The 9,998-nt window shown below is 44.8% G+C and overlaps 1 pseudogene; it reads right to left on the bottom strand.

Moving 5' to 3' along the window:
* Nucleotides 1–7,200: 7,200 nt before the first annotated feature.
* Nucleotides 7,201–8,214, bottom strand: LOC141092869 (uncharacterized; annotated as a pseudogene).
* Nucleotides 8,215–9,998: the final 1,784 nt, after the last annotated feature.

The raw sequence follows: 9,998 nt of genomic DNA, 5'->3' as shown, positions 1-9,998 counted from the left end.
ATGAAAAAAAAAACAGACAATGTGATTTTCTGGATTTTTTTTTCTCAGTTTGTCTCCCATAGTTGAGGTCTACCTATGATGTAAATTACAGACGCCTCTCATCTTTTTAAGTGGTGGAACTTGCACTATTGCTGACTGACTAAATACTTTTTTTCCCCACTGTACATACTTTGGCATACACCCTGCTATCACTGGGGGTGCCCCTCGGTAGCCTCCTCCTGGGGATTTCGCTTGCTGTTTCGACATTGACACCCTTGGCAAGGATAGAATCCAGTGACTTATTCATTGTAAAGAGACTACGACATTTACGGTGATATTGTATGTGTGGTATTTCTCGTTCTTCAAGGCCCTTAGCTGCTTCCAGGATGGATTCATGCTGTCTGATCTCTGCAGCCCTAAGCAATGTTTTCCAGGAGTCCAAATCCTGTAGGGACGCCAGATCATCACTGTCATCATTAGAGCAGTGTATGATACAGTCGATCCGTGATCTCTTCCTCGCTGGTACTTCCATCATGCCATTAGATATGTCAGTAAACACCTGCAAACACAAAGAAAAACATTAAAACCCTTGGCACACACACACACCTACACACACACACATTAGTATGGACAAGCCCATGACATGTTCAGTGTGTATTTACATAACTTGGATTAAATTTTGTTACAAATACTACATGCATTGTAATGACATTTTGGCATTTCCCCTAAATCAACCTTTAATCATTATTTTTTGGAAATATAGGTAGGATCTATTCAAAAGGTGAAAAATACCATTAACCCCTTCGCGCCGGCCGCCGTAGCGGTACGGCGAATCGTACCCGGATCATATGCCGGGCGATCGCCACGGGTCGGGAGCCGGTTCCCGGTGCAAAGTGGTTACTGTACCTCCTAAAACATTCCTTAGGGGGTGTAGTTTCAAAAATGGGGTCACTTTTTTGGGGTTTCCACTGTGCGGGACCTCAGGGTGTCTCCAAATGTGACATGGCCCCATAGATTTCTTACAGTGAATTTTGCCGCAGCTTCGCTTACGAAGCCTGCCGTGCACCAATACTGTGGTTTTAGACAACACTTGTGGTATTGCCGTGTTCGGGAGACAATGGGGAATAAAAAGTGGGGTGTACTTTTTCCTGGTCCCTCTTTTCAAAATGAAAAATGTGGGCCTAAAGCGACATTTTTCGGTAAAAAACATACTTTTCAATTTCCTGAACCAAGTGCATGAAACTCCAATGGAGCGCTTGTTGGGTCAAAGTGGTTACTATACCCCTAAAACATTCCTTAGGGGGTGTAGTTTCCAAAATGCGGTAACCTTTTGGGGGCTTCCACTCTGAGGGTACCTCAGGGTCTCTCCAATACGACATGGCCCACTGGATTTCTTCCAGTGTAATCTATTATCCCATAAACCGCCTAGCTCTCCTTCTGTGCTGAGCCCTCTTGCGCGCCCATAATTTAGTTTACGTGTACATGTGGGGTGTTTCTATAAACTGCGGAATTGGGGTAACCAATTTTGGGTTTGGGTTTGCTGTTAACCCTTGCTGGGTTGCAGGTAAAATTGGATTACAATGGAATATCTGCCAAAAAATTGAAATTTTGATATTTCACTGTCATTTTGCATGAATTCCTGTGCAACACCTAAGGGGTTAACAAAGTTTTGAAAATCCGTTTTGGACACCTTGAGGGGTGTAGTTTGCAAAATGGGGTAATGTATGGGTGGTTTCTGTTATACAAGACCCATAAAGTGACGTCCGAACTGACTTGGTCCTTGGAAAAATGGGTTTTGGAAATTTAGTCGTAAACTTTAAAAATTGCGTATAAAACTATGAGCCTTATCACATCCGAAAAATATAAAATTTAATTTCCAAAATGATGCCAATGTGAAGTAGACATGTGGAGAATGTAAACTAATAACTGTTATGGGGGGTATCAGCATTTTTGTAAAAAGTAGAGAATTTCAAAGTTCAAAAATAGCGAATTTTTCCCAAATTTTCGTGTATTTTGTAATTTTTTATGCAGAAAGGTAAAATCTATTGACTCACAATTAGCACTACCATGAAGTACAATATGTCACGAGAAAACTATCTCAGAATGGCGTGGGTAGGTGATAGCGTCCCAAAGTTATTACCGCATGAAGTGACAGGTCAGATTTACAAAAAATGGCCTAGGCATTTGGGTACAAATAGGCCTGAAGGGGTTAAGCTACTGATGTGCAAGGGCTATCATATCAAAACATAAACTACAGACATGCATCTACCTAAAAACACCAAAGAGAATTAGTCACTCCGGGTGGTACCGATATCGTCAAAATTGGCTCTTGGCTCATGGACTATTTGGACGGATCTGGCTGTACTAACACAGGAGCAGACATAAAGCTTCTTTTCAGGTTCGCAAAGGCCTCTTTTGCGAGCGAGGACCAGTTTCTCACATCCGCACCTTTACAAGTAAGATCTGTGAGTGGTTTGACCACCTGTGAAAACCCCCGAATAAATTTGCGGTAATAATTGGCGAACCCCAAGAAGCGCTGAAGACCCTTAAGGTCTCGGGGTTGCACCCAATCCGCAATGGCCTGCACCTTCTTGGGGTCCATGCGAAAACCCTCACAGGACACAATTAAACCCCAAAAAGACAATTCTTGAACAAAAAACACACTTTTCTCCAATTTGGCATACAGATGATTTTCCCTCAGTCTTTGGAGAACGGTTCATACATGATTCAGATGAGATTGACTGTCGTGTGAGTATATCAGAATATCGTCTAAGTAAATGACAACAAAACGACCAATGAGAACCGAGAATACCACGTTGATGAAATTCTGAAATATGGCTGGGGCATTGGTAAGACTAAACGGCATGACTAAATTTTCAAACAGTCCCTCGGTCGTGAGGAACGCGGTTTTCCATTCATCCCCCTCCAGGACCCTTATCAAATTATATGCCCCCCAAAGATCCAGTTTGGAGAACCATTTTGCCCCTGAAAGTTGGTTACACAAATCAGGAATCAACAGAAGGGGGTACGTATTTCGTATAGTAATCTTGTTCAGCTCACGAAAATCGAGGCAGGGACGTAAACCATCATCTTTTTTCTTAACAAAAGAAAACCCTGCCGCCACAGGTGAGACTGAGCGACGTATATGTCCTTTACGAAGACTCTCAGCAATGTAATCTTTCATGGCCAAGCGCTCAGGGCCAGATAAATTAAACAGACAGGCTTTAGGCAATTTAGCCCCCGGGACTAACTCGATAGCGCAGTCAAAGGGTCTATGTGGTGGCAACGTCTCGGCCTCGCTTTCAGAGAACACATCTTCGAATTTTTTCAGGTACTCCGGAATACCTTCCAGCTCGACAGATGACACAGATACAGATTTAACAGGTTCAACCAATAGTGCAGACTTATCACATAACATCGAATCATTAAACCCCCGTTTTCCAGTTAATGACTGGGTTATGGCGTTGTAACCAGGGCATGCCCAACACCAATCCTGCTGGTAGATTGTCCAGAACCAAACAACTTAATGTTTCCACATGGGTAGCGCCCACTTTGAGTGAAAACAAGTCAGACATAAAGAGAATTCCCTCTTTAGTGAGGGGGGAGGAGTCAATGACCACCACTTTGATCGGAACCTTAAGTCTAACTGTCCCTATCTTACAGCGTGTGACCAATTGGGAGTCAATGAGATTGATGGATGATCTGCAGTCCACGAAAGCTGTAGAGGGAAAACAACAATCGTCCACTAACAGTTCCACATGAAGCAACACCTTAGAAAACGAGGAAAAGGATACCTGAGGGTCTGCGTAGTCTCCCCGCTGACTACCCAGACCTAGTCGTTTCCCGTCGACCGGGTTGAGGATGGGCAATCAGGACACTCCCTTTTCCAATGTCCCATTTTACCACAGTAGAAGCATAACTGCTTTTCTCTCCGGCGTTCTCTCTCCTTTTCCTTCAGGGAGCGAGCCCCCGCGTCCATGGGTACAGAAAGTCTCTTTTCCACTAGGGAACAATGGAGTCTCCGCCTGCATCTCCCCCCTGGCCCGCAGCCTGCGGTCCATCCGGACGGCCTGGGTCATGGTGTCCTTGAGAGAGTTAGGTGGGGGATGTAATGCCAAGGCATCCTGTAACCGCTCGGACAAGACTCTCTGAAAGAGTCCTCGGAGTGTTGCGTCGTCCCAAGACACCTCTGCGGCCCAGCGGCGGAATTCTGCGCAAAACCACTCAGCCGAGTGTTTCCCCTGACAGACACTCATCACCATGTCCTCTGCCAATCGCACTCGGTCCGGCTCATCATATATGTGCCCGAGGGCCTCAAAAAACGCATTCACAGACACTCTCAGTGGCAGTGGGAGGGAGAAAGCCCAAGATTGTGGGGACCCTCTTAACAGTGACATAATGACCCCTACCTTCTAACTTTCGTCCCCAGAGGAACGTGGCCTCAAACTAAAGAAGAGTTTGCACCCCTCCATGAAGACCCTGAACTCCTTTTTGTTCCCAGAAAAAAAATCAGGCAGTTTAACAGGTGGTTCTGGGGACACCAAACAACATCACTCGCCCCAGCCCCCAGAGACACAGCAGCTAAAGCCCCCCGCACTGTCTCAGAAACCTGCTGCTGAGAACGAGCCAGAGCTTGCTGCTCCAGAGATAAACCCTGAAACATCTGACTCAGATTTTTCATTTGCTCAGCAAGAAATTGTATGGGATCCATATTTCTCAGCAGAGAAAAAAAAGAAAAAACCGACAAACTTAATGGTCAGTTATAATGTCAGGAACACCGCACTGTACTTGCTCACTGAGCCAGTGCGCGTGTCCTGAGTGTCAGGATCCTGTCAGCACCGGCGTGCAGCCTCCGCTGAGCAGGGACTCGCCGGCACTGTAGGGGTGCCAGGGTCAGGTACAGCCAGAAAGTACCAATGCACAGGACCTGTGGATGCTGAAGTTTAGCAAGCAGGGACGGGACCTACAGTCATGTGACTGCAAGGGGGCGGGGCTTAGCATCCTGCTTAGTGAGATGGAAAGACACTATACAGAATTACTCAGAGTCAGGCAAAACGGGGTTCATACACAGAGATAGCCATAACGTACCAAGGATGAGACAGAGCGGATAGTCAGGGCCAAGCAGCAGTCAAAACCAAACAGACATAGAAGGTACCAAGCAATATCCAGAGAACAGACCGAGTCATACACAGATTATCAAGCAACCAGAACACAGCAAAAATACACTCAGGGGTCACCACACTATGCCAAGGGCAAGAGTATAACTGACAGGGATGGGAGCGTCCTGAGGCTATAAGAAGCCTCTCCCAGACCCAGGGAGAGGTCACAATCATAGCCCCAGGTGTGCAGGTAAGCCTGCACCGGGATCACAACCTTTAACCCCAGAAATGCCAGTCATCAGCACTGGTTCCAGACATTAACCCCACGTGTGCGAGTCAAACCCGCACTGAGATCATGACAGGCACATCCTGTCAAAATGGTTGCCTCAATTACATGTGGAAACAGGTTCTTAATCAAGAGTCTTGTTCCATTACACTGCTTTGGTGGATCCATATTTCTCAATAGCAGAATAGGTGCTCCAGGTTTTAGAAAGAGGTTGTGAGGAGGAAGCCCTTGTGGCTCAAGGAATTGAGGAACTCAGTTGGATAAAATAATGCTTGAGCAGGGTCTATAACTGTATCCACTGACTTGTAAGTTGTGCACACACCTGGAAGGAGATTTAGAATTTGAAGATTGATCTTATTGACGCTGTCATTTTTGGGAGCTAGAATAGCCCTTTCACACAGCCAGACAGAATTTTTGAAGTGGAGTTGAATGTTTGGAAAAACCTTTGCTTTCAACTCCTCAATGGAAGTCACAATGCAACAAAAGTTGCTTGGGAAGGTGACCTGTCCAGTGGTTCAGTTTACTGGTGCCTTGCCATCTCCAATAGTCAGCAGCTGGCTCGAAAACAGTCCAGCAGAAACATCGCCTGTCATGTAGACCCTCATGTTTGTGTTCAGTGACATTTTCTTTACTTTTCTCCAAAGGTACGATGTTTTGAGACAGGCATTGAGTTCGTCTGCAGGGGTTGATCTTGAAATAACAGGTAGTGTTTGGCGGAAGTCACCTGCCAAAACAACAACTACTCTTCCCATGATATATTTGCTGCTACGCAGGTCTTGCAACAGTCTGTCCACTGCTTCCAGAGCCCTTTTGTGTGACATGGTGCATTCATCCCAAATGATGGCACTGCATTTTTGAAGCAATTTGGCCAGTCCTGATCCCTTGGCAATATTACACACGGGGCTGTCACTATGAGACAGGTTAAGTGGTAGTTTGAATGTCAAATATGCTGTCCTGCCACCTTTTAAAAGCGTAGCTGCCATTCCAGAAGATGCCACTGCAAGTGCAATCTTTTTTTGTTGTCGAAATTTTGCCAGGAGCAAGTTGATTACAAATGTCTTTCCTGTTCCACCTGGAGCATCAAGGAAGACAATCCCACCTTTGCTGGTTTCACTGAAACTTAAAATGTAGTTATAGGCGTCCCTTTGATCTGGTACCAATATTGGCTCGTTCTGAGACACAAATGATGTCAGTTCATCAATATTGTAGTTTGTTTCTATGAAATTCTCACTACACATTTGGATGCCTTCAGGATTTCTTATTGGAGCAGGCAAACCAAGCAACTGTAAGGCTTTTCCTGACATTGCTATGCACTGATCTTCAAGGAGCAATAAAGTTTCATTGAACATTTCCTCAGTGAAGTTGATGAGTTGCTGTAGATTTTCCCTTCTAATCTGCATGAGGATGTCCTCACTGAGATCATTTTTGTACTTTGTCCAAATCTCAAGAGGATTTGAAATGCTACAGGTTGTTAGAATAATAGCAAAGAGGTGTCTTAGTCGCTTTGGGGTTTGTGTGGCTGCTGCTTCACTGAGGGTCATGTCCCAGTGTCCATCATTTTCCAGAAGTCATTTTCTTTGGCAAGCTTCCCTGAATGTTTCACACACACACATGGCCTCCGATGGTCTTCAGGTCAGAAAATGATGTAGGGCCTTTGACAACATGAAGTAACATCCACAGGTAGAAGCACTCTGCATTTGACGGATGAACAGTATAGACGCGACCAAGAGTATCAGTTGCTTTCACCCCTGGATAGCCTTCAATATCAAGCCCCCATTTCCTCCGTTCCAGTGTTTTTCTGGAGGCATTACAAGTGTAGTACTTTGGTAAATCACACTAGAGAATTGTTTTTGCAAAAGGGTCTTGTTGACACAGCTCAAAAAATGCCAAGAGGGTGGTCTTAGGTGGTGTTAGGAGCTGCTGCTGTAAGTTTGCTGGGTTAAAGTAAATTCTCTGTCCATTTTCCAAGTGCACACTCAGATGCACAACTGGTGGGTAGCGCTCATGAATGGAGAATCCTAGTATTCTCCAAACAGCTTCATTACTGCTTATGTACCTGCCCATCTGAAATGCCTCCACTTCATCAATAATAAGTCTATTTTTCTGCAGTTCAAAAACTGCTTGATCACTTCCTTTGTGGACATATTTACAGATATACATGATTGATTTAACAGAGTGGCAATATTCGACATTTATGTGGGCCTGGAAGATTTTTGACAGCAAAGGGTTGTAAGGCACTACTCACCTGTTGTCAATTTCTATCTCTTGCACTGATGATCCAACACGCATTTTGAGCTTTGCTGTGAAACCACCATCCCCTGGCTTTCTTCTTCGGTAGACTGGACATCCATCTTGTCCTGTTTGGTTTCTTGGACCAGGGATCGTGGGTAATGCTTTGAACACCTGTCATCAATCATACAGGGAGAATTTTTGTTGAGACTCCCACATGGACCATGGATCATGTTTTTTGTGATGATGTCAAACAGCAATGGGTCAGTCTGAAGGTCTGGCAATTCGGCACTGATGATATTATCAATTTCAGAAGGCTATATTTTTTGCTTCAGCCAGATCAAGATGTGGGCATGAGGAAGGCCTCTTTTTTGCCATTCAACTGAATACATCCAGCACTGCGTCTCACCATAAATGTGATTTTGTGATGAGATTAGTCATTTTTTAAAGTTTCTGTTTGAAAACCCGAGCAATAAGGTTATGGCGATTCACTGTTTTTTGGCCCGGCAACAGGTGCCCTCCAATTTCCTCCCAGGCAGGATTGCAAGTAAAGGTGATGAAAAGATCTGGACGGCCATACCTTCTCACATAAGTCATTGCATCCTGTGTGTATTCATGCATGTCGTGGGCTTCCAGAGACAGTTGATGGAAGAATAACCATTTTCCCCAACTCTTTTGGATCAGCATCATTTGCAACAGCATCTCTAAGGTGAATATATTCTTCTGCCCTGAGCTTCTTTTGATTTAGTCAGATATATAATAGACGTTCACTCTCAATCTTTGCATACATGTCAACAATAAATTGGTGAAAGAGGTGTTTGCATTTTAAGATGTGATTTTCCTCCGCAAATCTTGTCATGATGCTATTTGCATAGAAGTCCTTGGCAGACACTTTTTTTCCTGAAGGGTTGCCTGTTGTAGGGTCTGTCTGAGGTATTCCAAAGTGATAGCCATCCTGTCCCTGCCAAAAGATGATTGGATATTGCAGTGCATCATAGGACCTGTGAGTTTCTGCTACTCGTTGCAAACTATTGTTCCTTTTCTGAAGCACAATGTCACGGCTTTGCAAATCATTACCTACAATCAAGATGGCAACCTCATCAAATGTGGGAGCATTGAAACGTCGCTGATGTTCACCTTGTGGTGTTTTGTCAGCTCGAATGACAACCTTGTAATCGTCATTTGGCATGCATTCAAGTGCAGTCTTGAAAAGTTGAACATATGGATTGTTGGAGTGAAGGAACTGCTGCAAAATAGTGACAATATCAAGGCGAGTGTTAGGAATTAAAGAGCATCTCCGCTGAGCCTCTGCTTCTGCATTTCCCATGAAGAAGGGTTGAAGAAATTGAGGTTCTTCTTGTAATGGAAGCAGTGAGCCAATTGAGTGGTAAAACGGTCCTTGAACTTTAAATGTCAGCATAAATCCTGTTGTAAACATTTCTTTTGTTGCACCAAATGATGTCATTTGGAAGCAGGAGTTGTACTTCCTGATGTTGTCCAAGAAATGCTTTGATATTGTACTGGTACCGGTCATCAGAGACTTTAGGGGATCTGGTGGTGACAGGAGAGGTGGAAGTTTTATCTTGCCATTTGCACAGCATAAACCTGGCGGTTCATCTTTCCATTTCAGGGCACTGCAGTACATGCAGACCACATCCATTTTTCCTATCTGAACTGTAGGATTATCCTGATAGTTTATGTGTGACTGGTAACAAAAGGCAGCATGTTTCAAATCTCTAACCATTTCCTGTGCCCTGGTGGAAGAAATAGCAATTCTCTTAGTGGCAAGTAGGCCTTCTTTCTGCTGAGATGACTCATTGGCCCTTAAGGAAGCAGCTCTTCTCTTATCTGCAAGCCTCGCTTCCCTCTCCTCAGAAAGTTCATTGGCCCTTGAGGAAGCAGCTCATGTTTTCATGTCTGCAAGCCTCGCTTCCCTCTCCTCAGAAAGTTCATTGGCCCTTGAGGAAGCAGCTCTTGTTTTCATGTCTGCAAGCCTCGCTTCCCTCTCCTCAGAAAGTTCATTGGCCCTTGAGGAAGCAGCTCATGTTTTCATGTCTGCAAGCCTCGCTTCCCTCTCCTCAGAAAGTTCATTGGCCCTTGAGGAAGCAGCTCTTGTTTTCATGTCTGCAAGCCTCGCTTCCCTCTCCTCAGAAAGTTCATTGGCCCTTGAGGAAGCAGCTCTTGTTTCCATGTCTGCAAGCCTCGCTTCCCTCTCCTCAGAAAGTTCACTGGCCCTTGAGGAAGCAGCTCTTGTTTTCATGTCTGCAAGCCTCGCTTCCCTCTCCTCAGATTGTTCACTGGCCCTTGAGGAAGCAGCTCTTGTTTTCATGTCTGCAAGCCTCGCTTCCCTCTCCTCAGAAAGTTCACTGGCCCTTGAGGAAGTAGCTCTTGTTGTCATGTCTGCA

The sequence above is a fragment of the Dendrobates tinctorius genome, unplaced genomic scaffold (genome assembly GCF_039654945.1).
Source record: "Dendrobates tinctorius isolate UK_male_01 unplaced genomic scaffold, ASM3965494v1 ptg000062l, whole genome shotgun sequence".
Lineage (NCBI taxonomy): Eukaryota > Metazoa > Chordata > Amphibia > Anura > Dendrobatidae > Dendrobates > Dendrobates tinctorius.
Note: the sequence above shows the minus strand (reverse complement) of the source record. Positions and strands in the feature narration are given on the sequence as shown.